Below are 22159 nucleotides of genomic sequence, written 5' to 3' on the forward strand. Positions count from 1 at the left end.
ATACTCAGTAAATGTTTGTGGGATACAATTGAAAGATGCAGTGTGTTATTATTGAGGCAGGCCTTCGTATAGATGATTAGCATGAGTCATACTCACAGAAATCCATGGTCCATCATCCACCCAAATAGAGCCAGAATTTTCCATTCCGATGAAAACAGAATTCATTTTCCCCTTGGGAGTGTGCACATTTCTATGAAGTTGAGAAAGCAGCTAAACCCTCCCCTCTTCAATGAGGTATATATATATATTTATATATAATTATATATAAATATAATTAACAGAATCTACCACTGAGGATGCTACATGTGGAATATTTTAAGTCTCTTTTATATTTTTAGATATATATCTCATATATATATATATATATATATGTATATATGATCTTTTTTCATTTAAACTTCAGAGAAGCTCAGCTGATGAAAACAATTAGCTAAGGGGGTCTAGGGATTAAGTGCATGAACCAGGTGTTATCTACTGTGTCCTAAGTTCAAATAAGTTCTAGTTGCTTAATTGCTGTAGGATAGAGGATTCTGGTCAAGTTAGGTGGCACACACTGTACAGCACATCTCACAAAACAGATTGGCCTATTTCTTTGCCCTTGAGGGGCATTGGGAAAATAAATAAATAAAAGAAGCACACCCATGGTCAAGGCCAGAAAGACTCTTTGCAGGAACGGGACAAGGCCTTCTGCCTGTACTACATTCACTTTACCCATCTGCCACCCTGGGAGAAGAAAGAAGTGTTTTCCACATCCATTCCAAAAACTCTTACCAATTACTCCAAAAGTTGGTTTTGTTAGCTGCACAAACTCCTGGGAAGTTTGGACTAAAGACAGATTTCTTGGCCCCTGCTCCCAAAATTCTGACTTGGGAGATCTGGGGTGCGGCCCAAGAATTAAACTGTTTATTGTAAGAACATAATAGTGATTTAGACACAAATTATTTACAGACCTCCCGGCAGATAGATTTACAGACATTCAAATCCTGTGTACTCAAATTGTGGCTTTCCAGACTAGGGATGTATCCTAGTAGGGATGCACTTGCTTAGCATGAGTAAGGCCCTGGGTTCCATTCCCAGTTCTGCAAGAAATCAAAATATAATAAGTAAATAATTAAGATCTGGCTTTCGTACAGACTAGATTCACAACTGCACAACTTGAGGCAAATTTGAAAATCTACCTGAACCTCACTTTTTTCATCTTTAAAACAAGGAGTAACAACACCCACTTCTCCAGATGATGGTCAGGGTTCAATGAGGTCATCTAGGTTAAGAACTTGTTGTATTGCACAGAACAAACACAAATGCATAATAGTTAGGGTATGTTTTCTGGGGCAAACATGAAACTTTCGGAGAACAGTCTTCAGTTAATGCTATGGATCCTCTAAGGCGTTTCAGAAAGCAGGGACTTCAGTACGAGGATTTCTGCAAATTCTTAAGGGCTTGTCATCACTTACAAAGACCTTATTGTTCTTTTAGCAAAATGCAGAAAGCTTTACATCCTACAAAATAATTTTATGCTAGACTTTGGGGAATGTTTACATTTGGTAGACATGGTGAGACACTGGAGCTTGTTGTCCCAGACTGAAAGGATCCTAGTATTTCTAGGGTGACTGGAATGCAGTTGCTTTCAAAAACAGGAGGGTTGGCTACATTTGGAAAGTTTCTTATAGTGCATGTGTGAAAGCGGAGCACTTGAACAGGCTCCACGGTAGGCCATGCCGTGAGCTGTTTTGGCACGGATAAAGTTGGTTCTGTCCTCATTCAGGCTGTTTTTAGGTTGTTCAAGCAGATGGTAACAGGATCATATTGGGATCAAACTCCTGAACTTAAAATTCTAGAAATGAATGAATAAAAAAATAAATGAACAAATGAATTTCTTCTGAGGCCAAGATCTACCCATGACATCTGCCAGTCCGTTCTGGCCCTGGGGTCCCGGGGAAGGTCAGCCTCTTTGTTGCCAGGAGAACAAACAAGGATGCTTCAAGGTGTTTCCTGGAACCAGACCCTCCTTCCTTCCTGGATGTGGCGACCCCATTGCCTCTGGAGGAAGACTCGCCATCATTTGTTCTTTTTCTCCCGCTGAGAACCATCAGCAGCAGAGATATTTTCACAAGTTAGGTGTTTGCTGGAGCTCTGGGTCATGAGATTTGGGTCACACACAAACAAGAGGAAAGAACTGCGGTCTGGAGTCTGTTTGATCAGCACACAGGGAGAAATAAGAATAGAAAAGTAGAAAAATAGAAAAAACTCAAAAATAGAGGAGGGAGGGAAAAGGGAAATGTGTGATACTCTGTAATCTCAATCAAAATATATCTGCAAATCTTCCAGTCCTTTGTGAATCGTCTTCCAATGGCTCAGCCCCTCCATTCAGACAGTATTGATTAAAATCTTGTGTCTAGTACCCTGATGCTGTGGAAAGGAAGAAAAATAAAAATGATTGGCAGCCAGCAATCAAATGGAGAAGTTAAACCATACATATGCATATCGCTTTCCCACGCACATGTGCCTGTGCAGACACACGTGTGCGGGCACATACAAAGGCTCACACAGCAAAAGCCAACGGGGAAGCCTGAGACTGACGCTGTTGGTATTGGGCCGTCAGCACTTCAGGCTTAATCTAGGGAGGGAAGGAGGGAGAGGATGCTCCAGTTAGGCCGGTGGGCGTGACTCCGGTTGGAGTAGGCCTTGCATTGAATTTCGAAGGATGCCTGGATTTAGATAACTGCGGAGGAGAGTGGAGTACATCCTTTATCAAAGGAAACTGCTCAAACAAAAGCCAATGGAAGGAAATGAGCTTTTATTGTGTACACACATGGGGCTCCTCCGAAAGGAAATTGCCTGATTCAGGACACTTCCGATGCCTCCTCTGAAGCTACAAGGAAAGGCTGGGCCTGTGCCCACAACCCAGAGGTGTCTCCCTCAACCCAGGCTTAGCTGCTAGGAAGTGGGGCGGATTTCAGCCAATCATACCAACATTCCTAGGCTTCCAGAAACCTTGATTACAAACCATCTTGGGAACCCCAAAGGCAGTTCATGTTTTTCCTTGTACTTTAGGGTATTTGGATCTAGGAAAGAGTGGAGAGCAGGCACTTGGCTCTTGCGCTCTTTATAGACATTTGTAGGGTCCAGCAGCCCCCCTGAGTTTAACCCTGTGCACTTTTGGCCACTCCTCTGCAGAGCCTTTTAGGTTCCCTGGTGGGAGTCAGGTCAACCGATGAGGCCCTGTGATTGGCTCTGAGGGGTTTAACTCCCAGGCCCTCAGCCAGACAATATCAGCATCAACACTCTGACCATGAGCTTTGGCTTTTGCAGGGCACTACTTGGTGTCTGCTGCTTGTCCTGGGCTACATGGGAAGCACAGAGACATCCCCAGCCCCCAAGGATGTTAAGACACAGACGAAGAGTGTATACATGCCAGTTAATGTAGTAAGAAATGGAGAATTCCTGGGTCCTGGAGCTCTTGTTTCAGGAGCTGGGGGTATCTAATAGTCTTAAACAAGTTTGGATTGAGCAGGACTTGGTTTTTTTTCTTCCTTTATGTTGCTTGATTGACAGTTTGAGTACAGTTAAGCTTGGATCTTGTGGGGATGCTACTATAACTGGCATACATGATGGAGAGTCATTTTCCACTGACATCAACCTCTGAATATGGTGCTGGGAAAGGAAACAGGAAAGCAGGCTAAGGAGGCTGAGAAGAAGTGCTCCTACAGAGGAGGCACCATCTTGCCCGCTGACTGCTCCTCACCCCCAAGCTTTGGCATGGCACAATGTCACCATCTTAGTCCAACCCTCCCAGATCCTCCCCCAAATGACTGTCTGCAGCTGTGGCCAGTGATGGACATGGACAGTGGATGCAGGAGGGAAAACTGATCAAAAGACCGTGCTTGAGCATATCACGTTCCACTGTGGTTTAGGTGGATGGATTTTCTGTTTACCCTGGAGAGTGAAACAGTCTAGGTCCCAATGTTTCTTATGAGTTTCTTATTTATTTAGTCAGTCAACAAACCTGAAGTGAGCAGCCAGCAGGTACCAAATGCTGTTCTGGGTCCGGGCTGCAGAGATGCATCCGCCTGGCCCTGGGCTCACTTGGCTCCTCATCTAGCCCTTGACAGACACTTCAGCCACAAGGTCAACCTCAAGGAGGTGAGGAGAGTGGAATAGGAGGACACGAGGGTCAGCAGGGGCAGTAGTGGCTCTCTAGGGTCAAAGGTCCAGGGACAGGGTTGAGAATGATTTTCCAAGAAGAGACATTGGAACTCAGCCTTGGAGGTTGCCCTGAATGACAGCCAGCAAGAAAGGGGAGAAGGGTGTCACAATCTCACAGTCTCCTAATTAGCATGTTCTTTCTAATTAGTAGCTTCTGGGGCTTATCAAGTTATCTATAAACGAAAACTAACAGGCAATTGAGCATTGAACAGTTTTCTTTCTGGCTTACTCCTTTCCTCTTTGAGGGAAAACCACTTGAATTGACAGTTCAATTTGCCAGTAAATATCATAATGCGGATGCGCAGACAAGGCTATTTTATTCTGCATGGGAAGGGCTGGGTGGCTGCAGTTTTTATTCTTCAGCATGGATCTTGCTTTGAGACCATTCATCAGGAGCAGCAGGGAAAGAAGGGTGGAGTAGAACTTCTCCATGTATTCCACGGGCTCTGCCTACTCTTCTGTCTTCCACAGCATCAAAAAGGCAAAGAAAAATGGAAACATGCCCTCATTCTGGGCCACAGTGTGGACAGATTTTTTACCCTCCCCGACAGCTAAAAATGACTGAATAAAAAAGCGATTCATCTCACATGACATTGAATAAGGGTGGTTTCAAAATTCCTCATATTTAAAAGGCTAATTTACAGGATTAGGTCATAGAAATTCTTGTAAATTTCCAAAGTGATTCTTCTATTTAGTTTATGTCAAATAGTATCAAACATTCAAAATTTTAAATAATAAAAAAAAACTCGTAAAATATCTGCAACTTATTTGTGTTTTCTTGCATTTCAAACATTGTGACTTTTGTAGATGTCCTGATTACACACAGGCTGTAATTTTGAGAGAAACAAATTGGAGGACATAGAGGGAAAACTAGGCCAGTGCCCGATAATACCACTGAATAGATCAAGATCAGAAAAGCTAAGGAAAACATGTCACCTGCTTAGAGAAATACGGAAACAGGTAGTGAAAAGTCCACTCATATGCAGGATGATTCTCCAGACCTTCAAAGTTCACCGAAAACCATGAAACTTTGACTTTTTCATGTATTAACGGGGCTTTTGTACCTTTGTTTTACAATGTAGACCAACTGATAATGCGCCTTGTCCCTCATTGACTTTGTAATCTCATTCTTTGCCACTCATATAATGGCCTGTTTGTTTTGCTGCTGGTGCATGCTGGCCAAAGAATCAGACATTTGTTTCACGGGGCTTGTTTTGAAGAAATCAGTTCTGGGTACATCTTTACACTGCCCGTAAAAACAGAAGCTTATCTGGGTGAGGGATAAACCGGCACTAGGGTAGGCTTCCATTTCCCTGTTACTATAGAAAATGAAATTGAAGTATAATAAAACTTCATTTTAATCTAATTACTGAAGAGCCTGAATTATAGAGTATTCATAAAGATGTACAGTTTTATTAATTATAACGACATACAGCAATTTGAACTGGCCAAGTGTATTTCATCCAATAATGACCCTTAAGAAGCTCTTATTAATGAAGAGATAAGAAGGATTTATAAGTAGTATCAGAAGTATTTATATCTAAATGAATGGTAATGAAAATCCTGAGAAGTTTGGACTCCTAAGTAGGGTAAATATTACCACTAGAATTATGTTAAGACTGCCAATTTATTCAGCAAGCATGCCCCTTACCCTCTCTCATTTCATAAAGAGCACAAAGGTAAACTTTGGCCTAATCTGAGGGTGGTTTCAACTCAGAAGGGAATTCTGATCCGTTAGTGGTGGCTGCCTGCCTGGAAACGTTTTTGGGAAATTCTCCAGTGCCAAGTCTAAACTCACAGGGAAAAAAGGTTCTGGGATCAATTAGTGATGCCTGCCGTGGTAGCAAGATCCGGGAGGACCAGATGGCACGCATTTGCTACCCTTGGCAAAGGCCCTTCCAAACCATTACAAAATTAGGATTCTCCCAAATCATCCTCATCCCTCTACAAAACAATAATGATTTCTATGTTTCTCTAACTCAGTTTCTAGGTGTCTCCAAAATCCAACAGTTCAAATTTCTACAAGAATGGTAGCCATTTAGCTGTCTTAATTCACTTAGTCCCTAAGTAACAATATTAAACTGAATTTACTAAAGGTGGCTGTGTAAAATGCCTTTTTGTTTATGCTGAGTTGGAGGAAAATTATTTTACCTGTTTTCTTTCTCAGATGTGTTATCTGTGGGCAGGGGGGTTGTCGCACTGGAATCTGCCTTTGGAAATATTTGAATATTTTCTTTTAATTTCAAATGTAATCATTACTGTAGTTTTTGAATTAAAGGGAGTAAATACTTCTTTCCACCCATTAAAATAAATTTGAAATGCAGGACCAAGTCCACAGAGTATTATTATTATTATTATCATTATCTTGAAGTAAAATAATAGATAATACATCGGAGGAGGAATGGGCGGAGGCCTTGGAAACCTCTATCATGTTCTAGGTACTTTGACATTTACTTTCAAAAAACGTTTTTTCCCTCTGTAATCCTCCCAGCTGCTCGATGTGGAACATTGTCCCATTTTATGGAAAAGAAAAATGAGGTTAGTTCAGTGTGGAGCTTAAGTTAGAATTAGCTTCTAAAATTTGCTGAAATTTCTCTTCAGAGTTTAGAATTTAAACATATGCCCCTTGTCCCAACTTTTAAACAGGACTCTGGCAGTGATGTTTTCTGTATTGACTAATACGAATTCAAGAACTTTAGCATTTTAAGAGCCCTCCAGGAATGTTAGCTACTGTTGTTTCTCTTGCACACACACACAGACACACAGACACACACACACACAGGGCAAACGCCTACTGAACTTCAGACATTTATTGCAAACCACTCTGCCTTCTTATTTCCAAAAGAATGCCTATTCTTTATGTTAAAGAATTATCTAAAACCTAGAAAGGGGAAAATTTTATAGGAAGATAAAGACCTAAGTATTCAATAAAACCAACAGTGTGTGTAAGAATCCAGAATAGTCCTGCCATTTCATACAGGATGTAAATTGAACTAACTCAGAGGAAGTCTGCTCTTAGTTAACCACTGTGAATAAATTCCTGTTTCTAGAATTCTCAGGCTCTGCCTTTGGGTGGGAGAGAGGAAGGGGGCTGGTGGTAGAGGCTTTCTCCTCTCTCTTTCTCTCTCTCAGAAGGCTTTTTATTAATTTCTCTTGCTGAATTTTTGACCCTGTACAGAAAAAGAGATCTATTGTAGTGAGCCACACTCTGGGACAGGCTCCCCAGACGGGCTCTTTCCTTCCTGCCGAAGGACACAGATATCGGCTTTATGAGCTGGTTACAGTCAGCTTGGCCACAAAGCCAGCAGATTTTCTTAATATACTTATTGCTGTTCTGTAAATAGCACAGGGGCAACCGTGAATCTAAATCAGTTATGGGGTCACAATGAGACCCAATCCTGGTAATGTTGGGAAGAAAGTGTTGAGTGGCCTAAATGATCAAAGTAGTAATTGGAATTCTTTCTTACTGTGCCGACGGAGGGTCTCAAAACCAATCTGTTGAGTACCTATTGTCTACCTCTGAAATTTAAGGAGATACTGCATGCTAGCAGCCCTTTATTCACTGTATGAAATTCTACGTAAATACCAGCTGATAATATTAGTAATAATAATTATATTAAAATTTTTAATTAAGATATGAAAAGAGCTCTAAGATTGCCTAGCATGTTTCTTTAGAAAGATGATTCATTTAAAAGGCAATGTGCTTTATTTCTTTCTTCCCAAGGTGCTTAGAGGAACAAGCATCTTAATCCTAGCTGTATGTATAATATAAAAGCCTGTAGGAAACAGACGAAGGTTTTGTTTCTTTGGTTTGGTTTTGTTTTCCTCTAAAATGGGATGCTACCATGATTTTAAAAATTCCAAGTGGTTCTTTGATCCATTTAAAAGCAGGACACCAGAGCGGTGCTCTGAGACCTCGGACAGAGACTGCTAACTTTGAACTCTGGCATTCCTACGGCTCTTCCTCTGCTCTCAGAGATGGCTCTGTCTCTCCCATACCTTTCCTCTCTCTCCCATACCTTTCCCCTCTCTGTTGATGGAAGCTAACGATGCAGCCCAGAGCATCAGCACCCGTGTTCCAGGGTGAAATGTCACGGTTATGAAGGCGCCAGTGTTGCTGGTATTAAAACTGCTTAGAACTCTGGATGTTTTCTTCTGTTTATTCATTAAGCAGTCAAAAAGAGCAGAATGGTGCATTAATTAACAATGTCACTTACACTATATTTTAACTCACATTTTGGTTCAGCTTCATAAGCAGTTCATATTGGAATCTGCAGCCTAATTAAGAACTCTGTGAATTTTACCACCCCAAATAGGTTTACTTAAATCCACAAAACATTTAGCCCGAATCAAAGCATATTGGGTAAATCCTTTATCATCTGTTTTAACCTTAAACTAATTTACCATCAGAGGGCCTCTTTCTGGTTTAGTGTTTTTATGCTACACTAGCAACTATGTTTCTTGGCAAATATTCCTTCCCCTATTTATTACTGCTGGGTTTAACATGTAATTATTTACTCTTTGCATAACAATTTACTTTTCATAATATTTCATAGTCATGGTTGAGGCTCTTGGTGCGTGGTTATGAATAGCTGAGCTGGTTAAAGCCTGAGACAGTGATTATAGGCCCCCGATATCACAGACTCTTATTTCACCCCAAACCTTAGCCAACCATTCCAAAAATACGTATTAAGCATCCTCCAAGGGACCAAGCTTCGGCCCAGTATCTCTGTTCAGAACATGCAAAGAAATTCTATGCTCAGTATTGCTGTTGGGAATAATCAGATCAGGCTGGGGTCCTCACTCAGTGATAGAGCACTTGCCTGGGATGCACAAGGCCCTGGGTTCAATCCCTAGAACCACACACGTGCGCGCGCACACACACAAATAAAATAAAATAATAATAATAAAATTAAGAGAAGTGTTTTCTTACAATCCTCCTTTTCTTCTAAAATCCTATGAAATCAAAGGAGGTGGAGAGAATGTGGAGCAAAAAGCCTTAATGTAACATGCAAACTGTCACTTAGGGTGCCTTACTGGTTAATTTTACAGAGGTTATGTTTTATTATTAGAAGCAATAATAAGCTGTTATAATTTAACATTTTTATGCCAAGGCTATGAAAAGTGTCATGCAAATTTTACTATTATTAGAAAGCTACAGTTTGCAAGCCATTGTCTCCCTATCCATTCTTTCATTTAATCTCCTTTCTTAGAAGTTGGCCAGCCCTCTGTCACCACAACCCACTTACTGTGAGTTGGAATAGTTCAACTTGTGATCAAGTTGTTTAAATACTAAGCTGGATCTTACCTAGGAAGTTATTTTTCAATAACGCGTCCTTTCTGATTCACAACTTGGACAACAGTTCATGAGATACAATAGGCCTACTGTAATGTTCCAGTGAGCACAAGCCCCAGCAACAGAAGAATATCCAGACTTTGTAAAATAACGTGATTGCCTGTTTCTGTACTTTCTCCCATTGGAGGATGTTCCTTCTGGAAAGTGCATACACATTTATGAACCATGTCCCTTGATTGTACTAACATTTGACCTATTGTTCAGTTTTAAAGGAGGAAATGACATGTTCCTAAACACAAAAGCCCAGGGGACATTTTTAGAATTTTTGTCTTAAACTCTTTTTGTTTTAGTTTATGATGATAAAAATCTTCACTATCTTAAGAAAAAAACATACTACCTAATGTCAGATGATAAGCACGTAGACCTGACATTCAACATTGCTAGAAAAAATTTTAAAATACATTTATTTACTTATTTTTATGTGGTGCTGAGGATCGAACCCAGGGCCCCGCACTTTCTAGGCAAGCACTCTATCTACCGCTGAGCCACAACCCCAGCCAGAAAAAATAGTCTTAAAGATCTGACAATATGATGATACATAATTTATTTCAGCATTTCTTGTTTCACATTGGTTCTAATTGTTTATTTTTTTGAATTCTGCTGTGATTAGCATCTTGACACATAAATATTTAATCCCATTTCTAACTCTGTACCCCTTTTTAGGATAAGTCCCTCAAAATGATATTCTTGGGAATTGAGGGTTTTTTTTTTTTTAAATCCCTTACAGATCTGAAATATTTTTCATTTTCATGTAGGAAATGTAATATAACTGAGTAGATTATGTGGAATATTAAGTTTCTCCCTCAAAATTTCACAGACTCTTTTTTTTTTTTCCTTTCTGTCGGCTTTTCCTCCTTTGGGCTGCAAAAGAGATGCTGGAAACCTACCAGACTGAGTGTGGTTAACTGCTTTGGGGGGAGGGCTCACTCATCTTGGAGATCCTCCTTGCTCTTGGGATTGCTAGGAGGGCTCCGCTTTGCAGCACTTCTCAGTGGCTTCACCCAAGTTCTGGAAACTTCTTTGGATCTTCTTTCTCTGTTCTTTTTGAATTTCTCACGATCTCTATAACTCATCTTTTGATTATTGCTTCCATTTCATTTCTTCATTTGTTGTTTGTTTGTTTTTCTCCCCAGGAGCCTTAACAGTTCTCAGTTTGGACCTTTGTTTTCTGACCCCCCTGTCTGTCAGTCGTAGTTCTCAGATCATTTTAACCTCTTTTCCATACTTCTCTCTAGTGCGTCCACCAGGATGTCCCAGGCGTAGTCCCCACCTCGTCGATTCCACTTTGAACACTGACGGTGCCCCTTACTGAATCAAACTCAGGTTTTAATTCTGCTATGGAAATGCGGGTTTCCTCCCTTCCTTTCTTATGTCCACCAACCGCGCTCACTTCTGACTCTCTCTTATGCCCTCTCAACCCACTCTGTTGTTTTCTTCCAGTTTCTCAGTGATGCCTTGCTTAGAAGACTCCTTGTTGTGGATTGGGCTTTGTTCAGTAGCGTCAGGGTGGCGTGGAGGAAATGCTGGCCGTGACGTCCATCAGACGGATGTCCCGTCCTTGCCTGTCCTTACAGGACTCACCTCTGTCTACCTAACACTTCCTTTGCTTAGCCTGATGCCCAGCGTGCAGCTCAGCCAAGCCTCCTGGCTACGGCTGTCTCCTCTGCACAGGGGAGAAGTACCCTCGGGTTGATGGTTTTTTATTTGATACAGCTGCTGGGCAAAGTATAGAGGTTTTCTTTAACCAGAAGCATATTCACACTTGTGTCTGATACATTTCCTTGTTCCTATAATGGCTTGAAGTTTTCTTTCCACTGGGGATTTTGTGAGAAAAGTTCGATGGCTCCTTGCGCTCAAATTGACATTCTATCAGAAAGTCAGAAACTTTTGAAATATATTAGAGACTTTGAAGATGGACCTTTATGTCATTCTTCTTTGCATTTTATTTCTTATTTTTTAAAGGACACGTGTTACTATTATCAGTGAAAGATATTTTTTTTGTCCTTTTGTGAGTTGTCTTTTTAATCAGTTGGTGAATCAACTGCAATAGCACAAATTGAGTTTATATATTCATCTAGTCTCTATTTTATCCAGCTTTCCACATCATACTTACTGAAGAAAGCATCTTTCTCCACATGGAGGTTTTGTTATTATACGATCTAAGTAAGTCCCTATGCATACGGAGATCTCTTTCAAGAAATTTTTAGTTCATCCCACTGACTTATCTGTCTATTCCTTCAGCGGTAACAGACTGTGGTTTTAATTGTTTCAGACCAACAGCACATGCTTCCAGATGCATAAGACCCACCTCACATATTGTGGTTCTTTCCCAGAAAACATGTGCCCTCTTCTCATCTGTTCCTTCTTTCAGAGAAAGGTCAAAAACATTTTTCAGTTTCTTCCCTCTACTTATATCAACCTCCCGAACAATAAAAAACTCTCTCTGAGATTTTTATTACAACCCATTTTCAATCTACAAATTAATTGAATAAGCACTAATTTTTTAAATGACCAGAATGGGGAGCCGTGAGTATAGGTCAGTGGTAGAGGCCTGTCCAGCATGCCTGAGGCCGTGGGTTCCATCCCCAGCACCAGAGAGGAAAAGAAGGATTCCAGTCTCCACGTACAACTCAATTTTATTCAAATATTACTTTATACCTCTAAGTAAAGTTATTAATATTTATGCTTGTCCAATACATTTTAAGTTAGCATTATTCATAGCTGTTTTATTTTGTGAATGAGCTCTTTTTCTCTTTTGTATCCCACCTGATTATTACTAGAAAACTACTGGTTCTACTTAACTCTATTCACTTATCTCATTTCTAGCAACTTAACAGAGCTTACTTTTTCCTTGTGAAGATTAAATTTAATTCTTTTGAATTTTCAGGATGTATAATCATATCATCTGAAGAGAATGATAACATTTATCCTCTTTTCCAGTAGTTATGGTCTGTATTCCTATTACATATTAATGTTATCAGCTGCCCTGTTTCTTGACTTTTTGAAAATTTTGAATAGCTTTATCTTCAGAACATTCTCAAAAATAATGGTTGTGATAAAGGTTTCTCCATATTTTATATCCTGTCGTGAATGCAAGTTTCCCCAAGAGAATTTTAAAGTAATAATAGGGACCAGCAGCAGATTTTTCATGTCACTAACTGAAATCTGAGACACTTATACTTTTCATAAGTAATAGTTTTATGTTATTAAAAAAAAACTTCAGTGTAGTACAGGTAAGACTGGTTGCATATAAATTTCATGCTTAAAGAAAATTTGACTTGGACATATAAATTTGGAATAAAATCAAAACCTTTGTTTTTATTTGTTTCAACCACCCATCCATCCAACTATCCATTCATCATTTACATATTTAGCAAATATATACTCAGCCCTATGCTTAAAACAAAGACTTTAACAAATATAGTCCCAACCCTAAAGCCTCAGCCTAACCTTATTAGGGACACACAGTTCTCTTCATATAATTTCATCCATAAATGTTCATGGCTTGCATAAATGCTGTCTAGTGAAAATGTATGTACTTATTAAATTCTTGTTATATTCAAATGCTATCCTTATGCATTAAAACTTGATCCTTTGCGATAGAGATACCTTTGAAGAGACTAACGCAGACTGAGTCCTGCTCCTTCATTACCAAAGTCCCCTCCAGTTTCTTTTATTCTTGTCAAGGTTTCTCCTTTAGGCAAGTTTAGAGCTGTATGGGTCAATGCAGAGAGATTAGCATGTTTCAGGCTTAGTAGTTTCCTGATTCATTAAAAAAAAAAAAAAAAACTTTAGCAAATTCTTTCTTTACAAAATAGTGGCAAAATTTCTCCCTTGAGACAATAACACCATACTTATGAATACTTGTCCTAGAAGTGGTAATATAGGATTTTTTGGAAGTTTATATTCTAGAAAATGTGTGAGATTTTCCTTAGGAATTTACAGTAATTTTTTTCCCCCAACACATAAAACTTTAACTATTAGATGGTGCCAAGTAAGAAGCATGTAGACATTTGGATTAAAATAACACTATCTTATTTTCAAATTTGTTAAAATTTCCGATTTCTCCTTATAAAACAAACTAATAATTTTCACCAAAAATTCTGTAAATGATGATTGAATTGAATTTTTTATTAAATTATTTATTTATTCTAATTTGTTATACATGAGGGAAGAAAGCAATTCATTTCATATTAAACACATATGGAGCACAATTTTTCAATTCACTGACTGTACACAAAGTAGTTTCACACCATTCGTGTACATGTTCTTAGGGTAATGATGTCTAACTCATTCCACCATCATTCCTGCCCCTTGAGTTGAATTTTTGATGCGTGATGCAAGACTTAGTTACACCGTGATTGAAAAGGAACTATTCAGCAATAGTATGAAACCGAGTCATGGAAATTCTGGTTGTAAAGTTTTCAGTTAAAACGAAACTCATTGTCATTAACATCCTTTTTCTGTAAAATCATCTCTCAAAAGTATTTGCTGAAAAATCAAAGAAACTTTTTAAAATCTAAACATATGATTAGAACTTGCCTTTTGACTTCCTTGGACCTGAAACCTGGCTCTCCCGCTCCTGCCTTTATATTTGATTCTTATGGTTTTAGGGATCTAAGACCCACTACAATTCTCAATTTGCATTTTGGACTGTCTTATCCTCGCTCAGAGTGTCAATGTTTAAGGAAATAAATACTTAACAGTTGATGGATTTCCTGAAGCAATGTGAGGAAAAACACATTTTCAGTAGCATGAACACTGCTTTCCAGTGACATAAACAGCCCATTTATATATTTTCCAGTAAATAAATCAGTACATTGGATTTTCCAGTCTCAAACGTGGCACGACATCCAAAGTGTACTCTGTGGTCATTTCAGATGATTAGCTCTGCAGAGCATTATTTTCTTCTCCGAGGAGGGTTAGTGATTCAGACGAGATCATTAGTCTTAATGAACCCTGTGCGTCTGCTGCAGGTTAACAAAGCCAGGGCTCCTGGGCCTGGGCTTCACCCTCACGCCTCCCTCCACCAGGCCAGAAGCAGAATTCCTCGCATGTCCAAGGTGGGGGGCCTTGGTTCCCCATTGTTCTGTATTTCCGAGAGGAGGAGGACTCTTCAGGGTTAGAAGAATTACCAGAAGTCTCCTTATTTAACCACCAGAAGTCTTCTACATCTTCCTTTCTACTCCATTATATTTGTTTACTCTACTATAAAAAATAAAATAAATTTAAATTATCTACCACTCTAGTATTGGGCTTTCTCTTTGACCACCATCAGCTTTTTAAGTAGAATTGATGCTTCCAGAAACGGCGCTGGGGTTTTCTAGGGCTGTGTGGCCACTCACGCCTCAACCTGACAACCGCTGCTTGGTCCAGGGTCATCTTCTAAGTGTGGGGGGTGAGGCCTGGAGAGGAACAGTGACTCTTCCCAGCACACCCCGCCAGCTCGGGCCTGTGCAGGAACCAGCACAGCTCTGTCTATCCGCTCTCCCTGTGTCCAGCTCCTCCCAAAGGGCAGCCTGGTGGCCCTGACATCTTAACACTTGACCACATTTGTCCTTTCATTCTAGAAACTGCTGAGGGCCTGATGAGCTAACTGTGCTTGGATGGAGAGAGAGGTCAGCCGAGCTAATGGTCTATGAAGCACCTCTAATGCACCCACAGCATGCTCATTCCCACACCTTTGATGGCAATCTGCTTCCCTTTCTGAAGGAAGCTACAGAGGAAGCCTAAGCCTCAGCTTAAGACTGGTCACACAGAGTCCTTATAACGGCCAGCTGGGGGACATGGAGGTTTATCCTTATTTATTTATTTTTTAAATGGGACCATTATTTGAAGCGGAGTGAAGCTTTGGCATGCCTCTTGGCTGGATTTGGTTAAAGCCACTGGCATGGTGAAGAGCTTGGAATTAGACTTGATAAATATTTGCAACTGATGAGTCATTCTTACTGGAAAAAGTGAGGCAGACAGGAACGTCTATCCCTGCCAAATGTGGCAGAGATTATTAAAACGGTCTTAACCAAAATTTCCACTATCAGTGTTCCAATCTTCCTAGCACAGCTCGGCAGGGAACCCAGAAAGGAGGATGATAGAAACCCCAGCTCTGCTGGAAGTCTTCCAATTTTTCTCCATCTGCAGGATACGGCTAGAGTCTCAACAGCAACCTAGTCGAGACTAGGCAGCTGAAGTTTCAAGTTCAATGGCTTGCTTAAGAGTTCAAGGCTGTCTAAGTGGCATCTCTTGACTCGTAGCACTATAGATTTAAGTAAGCAGCCATTTCACCTTTAGAGACACACTTTTGTTAAATCCTAATAAGTAAGGCATTTAGATTACCACCAAGAAGACATATTTTAATGAGTAAAATGTTGTGCTAGGCGCGGTAGCACACGCCTGAAATCCCAGAGGCTGAGGCAGGAGGATCATGATTTCAAAGCCAGCCTCAACAAAAGTTAGGTGCTAAGCAACACAGTGAGTCACTGTCTCTAAATAAAAATACAAAATAGGGCTGGGGATGTGTCTCAGTGGTCAAGGGCCTCTGAGTTTAATTCCTAGTACCCACCCCGCAAAATGACCAAAAAAGTCATTTATGTCCATATGTAGAGTTTTTACTCTAATCATAACAATTATTTCACATTTCATCTTTAGTGAAAAAGAGAGCTGTATTAGCAAAATAGCGCTTAATTACAAAAATGTATCATTGCATGATCAATTTGCTTTTTCATACATAGAGTTAATGACAAAAAATACACTTCAGCCATTGGAATATGCAAAGTTCCAAAGTCAATAGCCACGTGATAATCTGCATGCCAGAAAAGGGTATTTTTCAGACTGTACCTGTTCACCCCCCACCCCGCATTTTATCCTGTCAGGTTGGTTTTATTCAAGCCATTGGTTCTCTCAGAGAAAGAGGTCAGACCAGTTTGAAGAACTAGCAGCCTTAGAAGAGCAATTGAAGTATGCAGGTGGGAACTTGGATGATAAAATCGTTTTGGAAATAATGAACAAGTAACTTGAGAGTTTGTCTTGAGGGTGGTATCGCAGGTTATACCAGGTTATTAATTTTCCAGCTCAGCAGTATGCCTCTTGAAAAAAAAAAAACTTAAAGGGAAACGAATATGTTTTTGAAAGAAATGCATTGGGTAGACCGGAATTACAGAACTGAGTGAAGTCCACAGGCCGGTGACCTGAGAAGCAAAACTCCTTACATTTAAATAAGAACTGTGTGTTTAAAAAAAAAAAAAAAAAACCTGCAAAATAGCTAGTAATGATAGTTGTGCTGAGCACGCTAAAATGGATGTCTAAAGGTTTCTTGGCCGTCTCCATAATCCAAAGCACTGGCCCATGGAAATGGAAACTTGTGTAAATAAGGAGCTTGCCTCCTTCGTGGGGTATGGGCATCAGCTTTGACATCGTGCTCCTCCCTTGGCAGGATTTAGGGAGCATTGCCCCATCCCTCAGTTTCCCGGTCCATAAAATGGGAAGAAACGTGCTCGCCATCCCAGAGTCTGCTCGCCACCAGCAGAATAGCCTGTCGCTGGGATTTTCCTTTCTCCCTGTTTCTCTGTTGCACTCCTTAAAGTGGTGGCCCCTTGTTACCATGGTGACACAGCACAGGGTGACGTTGCTTAGAAATAATGACAAGTGGTGGCAGCAGGGAGGCAGAGGGGGCGGTGATCAGCCTCTGAGGAGGGCCTGGTCTGGGCGGAGAGGCGACAGAAGGAGCTGTTCCAGGAGCACAGGGCTCTTGTGCAGGGAGGACTGGCTGCCCTGCTGCCGCCTCCCGTGGTGGCACTGGGTTGCCTGGCCACGCCCGGGCGTCCCTGGGCTCACAAGTTATAGAATCCGTACTTTGTTGCCACGGTTATTTTATTGCTTGGAGTTCGGGCTTTCAACACATAAATATTTGTTGTTGATTTCAATATCTAGCAGTTATAGCTCAATTTCCTGAAAGATAAGAGCAGCGTTGACTAAGACCCATCTCTGTAGGCCACTGCGTGCTTGTGGCTTGAGTCACTCCTGGTCCGTGGCAATGGGAAGGTAAGGCAGGAAATCGGTTTATTCATTTATTTATTTATTTTTACTTCGAAGGTGAGTGAAACCACAACAAAACAAACTCTTGTTCGAATAAACGGGCCTCTCCCGGGCCCTACAGCCTGGGCTTGGCTTTTCTGCCACGGCAGATGCTGGGCTGCGGGCAGGGAGTCTTCTGCCAGAGGCTTTCTGGGTCCCAGGTCTCCTGAAGCCGCAGCACCTTCAAGCCCCACGTCCCCAGCACCTCTGGGCTGGGGTGGCTCTGTTCCACAGGGGAGTGGGGGTGGGGCTGGCTGTGGGACCAGGCCAAGAGCAGGAAGGTTCTTCCAGCAGAGCATCTCAGTCCTCAGTCACTGATCACAAACCTGGAGAGACCCCTGGCCAGACCTCAGGGGACCGGGCCAGAGGGAGGCCTGTTTTCTCTGGCCCTCCGCAGAGACCTGTTAACGCCCTGAGGTTCTGTGCAGTGGGGGACCAAGTGGCCCAGAGTGGGTGTCTACTTGTGGAGGACCCAGGGCCGAGGGATGGCCTTACTCAGGAGCATCTTCATAGCCGCTCGGGCCCTGGGCAGCTGTTTCTGCTGACAGCCTTGGGAGCCTTAGCTGCTCCATTCAGAAAGTGGGAGACCCTCCTTCTACGGTGGGACCACAGCGGCCCCCAGCCCTACACCGTGGTGACTAGGCAGGGTCTTGGCACAGCAGCAGCATTCTGTATGCTGGGCCAGCGGGAGAGAAAATGTGGGTAAGGACAATTCAGCCTCCGCGGCACCCGGACCTGTGGCGTTTGTGCACCTGGGGCTGAAGCACCCCACACCCAGCCCCTTCATCCCCGGCCCTTCCAGGGTGCTTTTCAAGGTAGGAGTGCCCCAGGCACAAACCCGGCCACCCCTCCCTTCCTGGACCCACTTTTGATCTGCCCCTCTGTGTGTGCGTGCTCTGGAGCAGGAACAAAATGGCCTCCACAAATGTCCCCCTCCCCTGGTACCGACGCTCCCTCACCATCCCACAGCTCAAAAGGCTGCTAACGAATCTAGGCCAAACCCAGCCGAGCTGATAAGATTTCCAGAAGAGTTCCTAAAAATATATTTCTCCTTAAATCAGCCTTGCCAATCACAGTTACAATCACAGAACTTTAGGGACAGAAGTGGCTTTCGAAATTGCTGAACCCCTTCCTTTTTAGAGCTAAGAAGCAGGAGGCCCAGAGAGCTTGAAACAATAGGAGAACAACAACGGCGGAGAAATATCTCCAGGCACATCAGGAAGACAGAGCAAAGCGAACCGTAAGGACAGGCGCCAACCCTGACCTTGCACCATACTCACACATTTATTTGTCCATTCATCCACTCACTCCTTCAGCAAGTATTTGTTGAGTGGCTACTAAGTCCCAAAGTTATGTGTTACTCTGGATGACAGGGATAGCGACAGACTCTGTACTCACACTCATTACATTCTGGTTGGGGGAGAAAGTGAACAGATAGACAAGTCATGATGAGTGTCGGGTAACGATATGAAGTTGGGAGGAAAGGAAAGCAGGATGAGGCAGGGTGGGGAGGTGGGACTGATGCCATATCACATCAGGAAAGGCCTCCCTATAGGCCGACATCCAAGCCATGTGACTGTCTGGGAAAGGAGTTTTCCCAGTGGAGAGAACAGTAAGGTTAAACCTCCAAGGTAGGACGGACATGCCTGGCTGCCCAAGGACCAGCTGAAGTCCAGGGTGGCTAAAGGGGAGTAAGCAAGGAAAGAAGTGGCCAGAGAAGGTAAGAGGCCAACCGCGGAGGTCAGCGGAGGTCAGCGTAGTGTAGGCCACAGGAAGGCTCCTGACTTTCACACCCAGTGAGGTCCCTGGGCAGGGAGCTGAGCTGATCTGATTACATGTCCAAGGCTCCCTCGGGATAATTTGTCCAGATGTGCCTGCGGGGGGAGAGGAATGGGAGGCTGGCTGGGAGGCCGCTGGCCTAACCCAGGGGAGGGATGAAGGTGGCCATGTGGGGGTACGAAGCAGCCAGGTTCCTATCAGGAAGGTAGGGCCCTGGACGAAGGGAGGGCATCAAAGGAAGGGGGCAGGTTTGGAGTGGCCACTCACGGAAGCTACAGCACTGCAGGAGCGTGGGTTTAATAGCATAGAACTGGACAAAGGAGGGGTTAAGGTGGGTTTGAGGCAAACGGCCTGCCTTCCGGCCACCCGCAGCCCTGCTCCCCACTGTGTGCTAACCTCCTCCTTCCCCAGTCAACAGGCCACCGGGCCCCAGGCCACCGGCCCCAGGCCACTGTGCTGGCTCTCATCTTTATTACCTTTCACCTTAAGAACATTATCTCCAAGAGCTCTCAGCAAATGTTTGTTCTAAGCTCCCCCCAGTCTTATCTCACCATTAAAGATGCTGACCCCAGGGTGATCCGTCAGTGGGCTCTTCCTTCTGTCTCTTCCTCTCCTGATACCTGTGTGGACTTCCTCCTGTACCTTCTGTGCAGTCCCCATCTCCACAGAAGGGAAGCCCTGGCTCTTCAGCCCTGTGCAGAGAATTCCGACTGTGAACAGCCCGACTGTGAACCCCTCTTGGTGGGGACCCACTCCTGACTTTGTCCAGTGCTGTCCATGCGCACACATGGTCAGAGAGCCGGGGAGCCACAGGACAGCAGACCCAGAACAGCCCTCCGCCACCTCCTCAGCGGCAGTCCCTCCCACGGGCCCTCCCCAGACCTCTGGCCTTTTTTTTTTTTTTTAATTGTCCCGTGTCCAAGACCTTGACCTTTGAAATGGGCATCTCCTTGGCTCTGCTCCTGCTCTCGGCTAGCCAAGTGTAGATGAAGAAAGCCACAAAGCCGTCACCATCCATTCAGAACAAATTCCTGAGCTTCTGAGGAAGCTGAGTCTTCTGGGCCCTTGATGTTCTGGGCCTTTGTTTCCCCCTGGGGTCCTGTTCCTGAGGTCCTAAGCTGCAGACTCTCTGCAGGGCTGCGGCCCTGTCTGCGTGCCGGGGCAGGTAGAAAGTGTCCTTGATTGAGGTGGCAGGGGCTTGAGGCAGGAGCTGCCCAGGCTTCATGTCCTGCTGTGTCACTTCAGGGCAGGCTGTGGCAATGAGCAGGTTATCTTCCGGCCTCCGTTGGAGCTGGGGGTCTAGTCCTTCCTCCCTCCATTAAGAAGAAAGGGTCCTGGGCAGGGCGAGGAATGAGGCATCCCTGCGCCTCCATGAGCAAGTCGAGGTCCTGGAGGGGCGGTCAGGGCCTGCCTGCCCTCACAGCCAGGCAGAAGCACCCAGACTCACCCCCAGCTGCCCCTGCCTCACCCCCCCGGCAGCGCACCACGGAAACCACCACGAAGATCACTTCCCCCCGCCGGATGAGGACTTCCTCCTCACGCAGCTCATGGCCACTAAGGGGCACGTCCTCCCAACAGGGGGCTTTCTTGGCTACTCCCGCCTCTTGAAACTGGCCCTTTGGCACCATCCAGATGCTCTTCCAGGTTTCCTTGTTCTTTTCCTGTGGTTTGGTTCCTTCTTCTTTCCGTCACCTCTAAATGACTAAATGAACTTGACCCTGTCCAGGTCTTCCTCTTTTCCCTCCTAGATTTATATGTAGACATACAGACATGCTGTCTCTTGCGCACGCTCTCTCTTTCTCTCTGCTCTCAGGGGGAACTTCCTCCAGTGGGGGATCCCGTCCATACTCTTCCAGTGCCACTCAGTGTCTTCAGGATCCGTTAGACTGATGTTTTACACCAGAGTCTGCTAAGGCAGCCTGAAACCCGACATCCCTATTCTCAATGGGGATCAGGCCACATTTGCATATTTTTGCATATATGCTCTGCATATTTACACCAATTTTTATAATTTCTGAATAGTCTTAATAAAGTTGAATTTTTTTAAGAGTGCAGCAATGTGTAAACTGAAGCAAGGCTATTGAACTAGTTAGGAACGTCATGAGGAATTAATCGTTGGGCATTTTCAAAAGCCACGATGCTAGCCACACCTGTGTGACTGTAGGTGTGCCTGTCAAAAGTGCCACATCCTTATAGGCACCAGCTTCTGACTACTTCATACTGTTTTCTGATATATTTGGGTAAGCATTGAAAACTTCAACTATATATTATTTATCTTAGAAAATGGTTTTCCTTTGATATCTTAATTATTTACCGCTGTCTATACATTGATTTTTTTTTTCAATGTAAGTTCATGGGCTGTACTGTTCATTGCTCTTATTTGGTGATAATTAAAGTTATGCTATAAAATTTTTGTCAAAAAAGGGAGTATTGACATTTTTAGGCATACAGGCAGATGAAATAACCACTAGGCTGATGCAGGGGCAGGGGAGAGTGTGTGTTAGAGTTCAGCTGAGAAGCAGTTCTGTGGCCAGTGAAGGAAATGAGAGTTTTAACAAAGATTTCTCTGGGAGCACAGGGCTAGATTTCAGCCTGCAGCACAGTCATGTACTGTCATCCAGGAAATGGTAGGTGCTGTGTCACTCTTAAATGTTGCCTAATCCAATTGCTTTTATTCTATTAACAGTGTCTCCTAACTGATTTATAAGTATTTGGATAGAAAACACAAACATGGTGGAAAAACATAAT

The 22159-nt window shown here is 43.0% G+C and overlaps 1 protein-coding gene and 1 long non-coding RNA gene across 14 annotated transcripts in view; one reads left to right on the plus strand and one right to left on the minus strand.

Moving 5' to 3' along the window:
* Window positions 1-22159, plus strand: part of Mbnl2 (muscleblind like splicing regulator 2) — a 150420-nt gene that overhangs the window by 16204 nt on the left and 112057 nt on the right. The window contains exon 1 of one of the 13 annotated variants that reach the window (XM_078016231.1): window positions 19212-19352. The exons of 11 other annotated variants lie outside the window; for them this stretch is intronic. The gene's annotated coding sequence lies outside the window, so the exon portion shown is untranslated. Of the gene's footprint in view, window positions 1-19211; window positions 19353-22159 lie in introns of those variants that run through there. One more of the 13 variants, XM_078016232.1, reaches the window with a different exon arrangement.
* On the minus strand, window positions 882-20969 carry LOC144365195 (uncharacterized). Its single transcript, XR_013423487.1, has 2 exons — window positions 19963-20969; window positions 882-2409 (listed from the first exon to the last, which is right to left on the minus strand). It is a non-coding gene; the product is annotated as an uncharacterized LOC144365195 (long non-coding RNA).

Source organism: Ictidomys tridecemlineatus, chromosome 6, assembly GCF_052094955.1.
Source record: "Ictidomys tridecemlineatus isolate mIctTri1 chromosome 6, mIctTri1.hap1, whole genome shotgun sequence".
NCBI lineage: Eukaryota > Metazoa > Chordata > Mammalia > Rodentia > Sciuridae > Ictidomys > Ictidomys tridecemlineatus.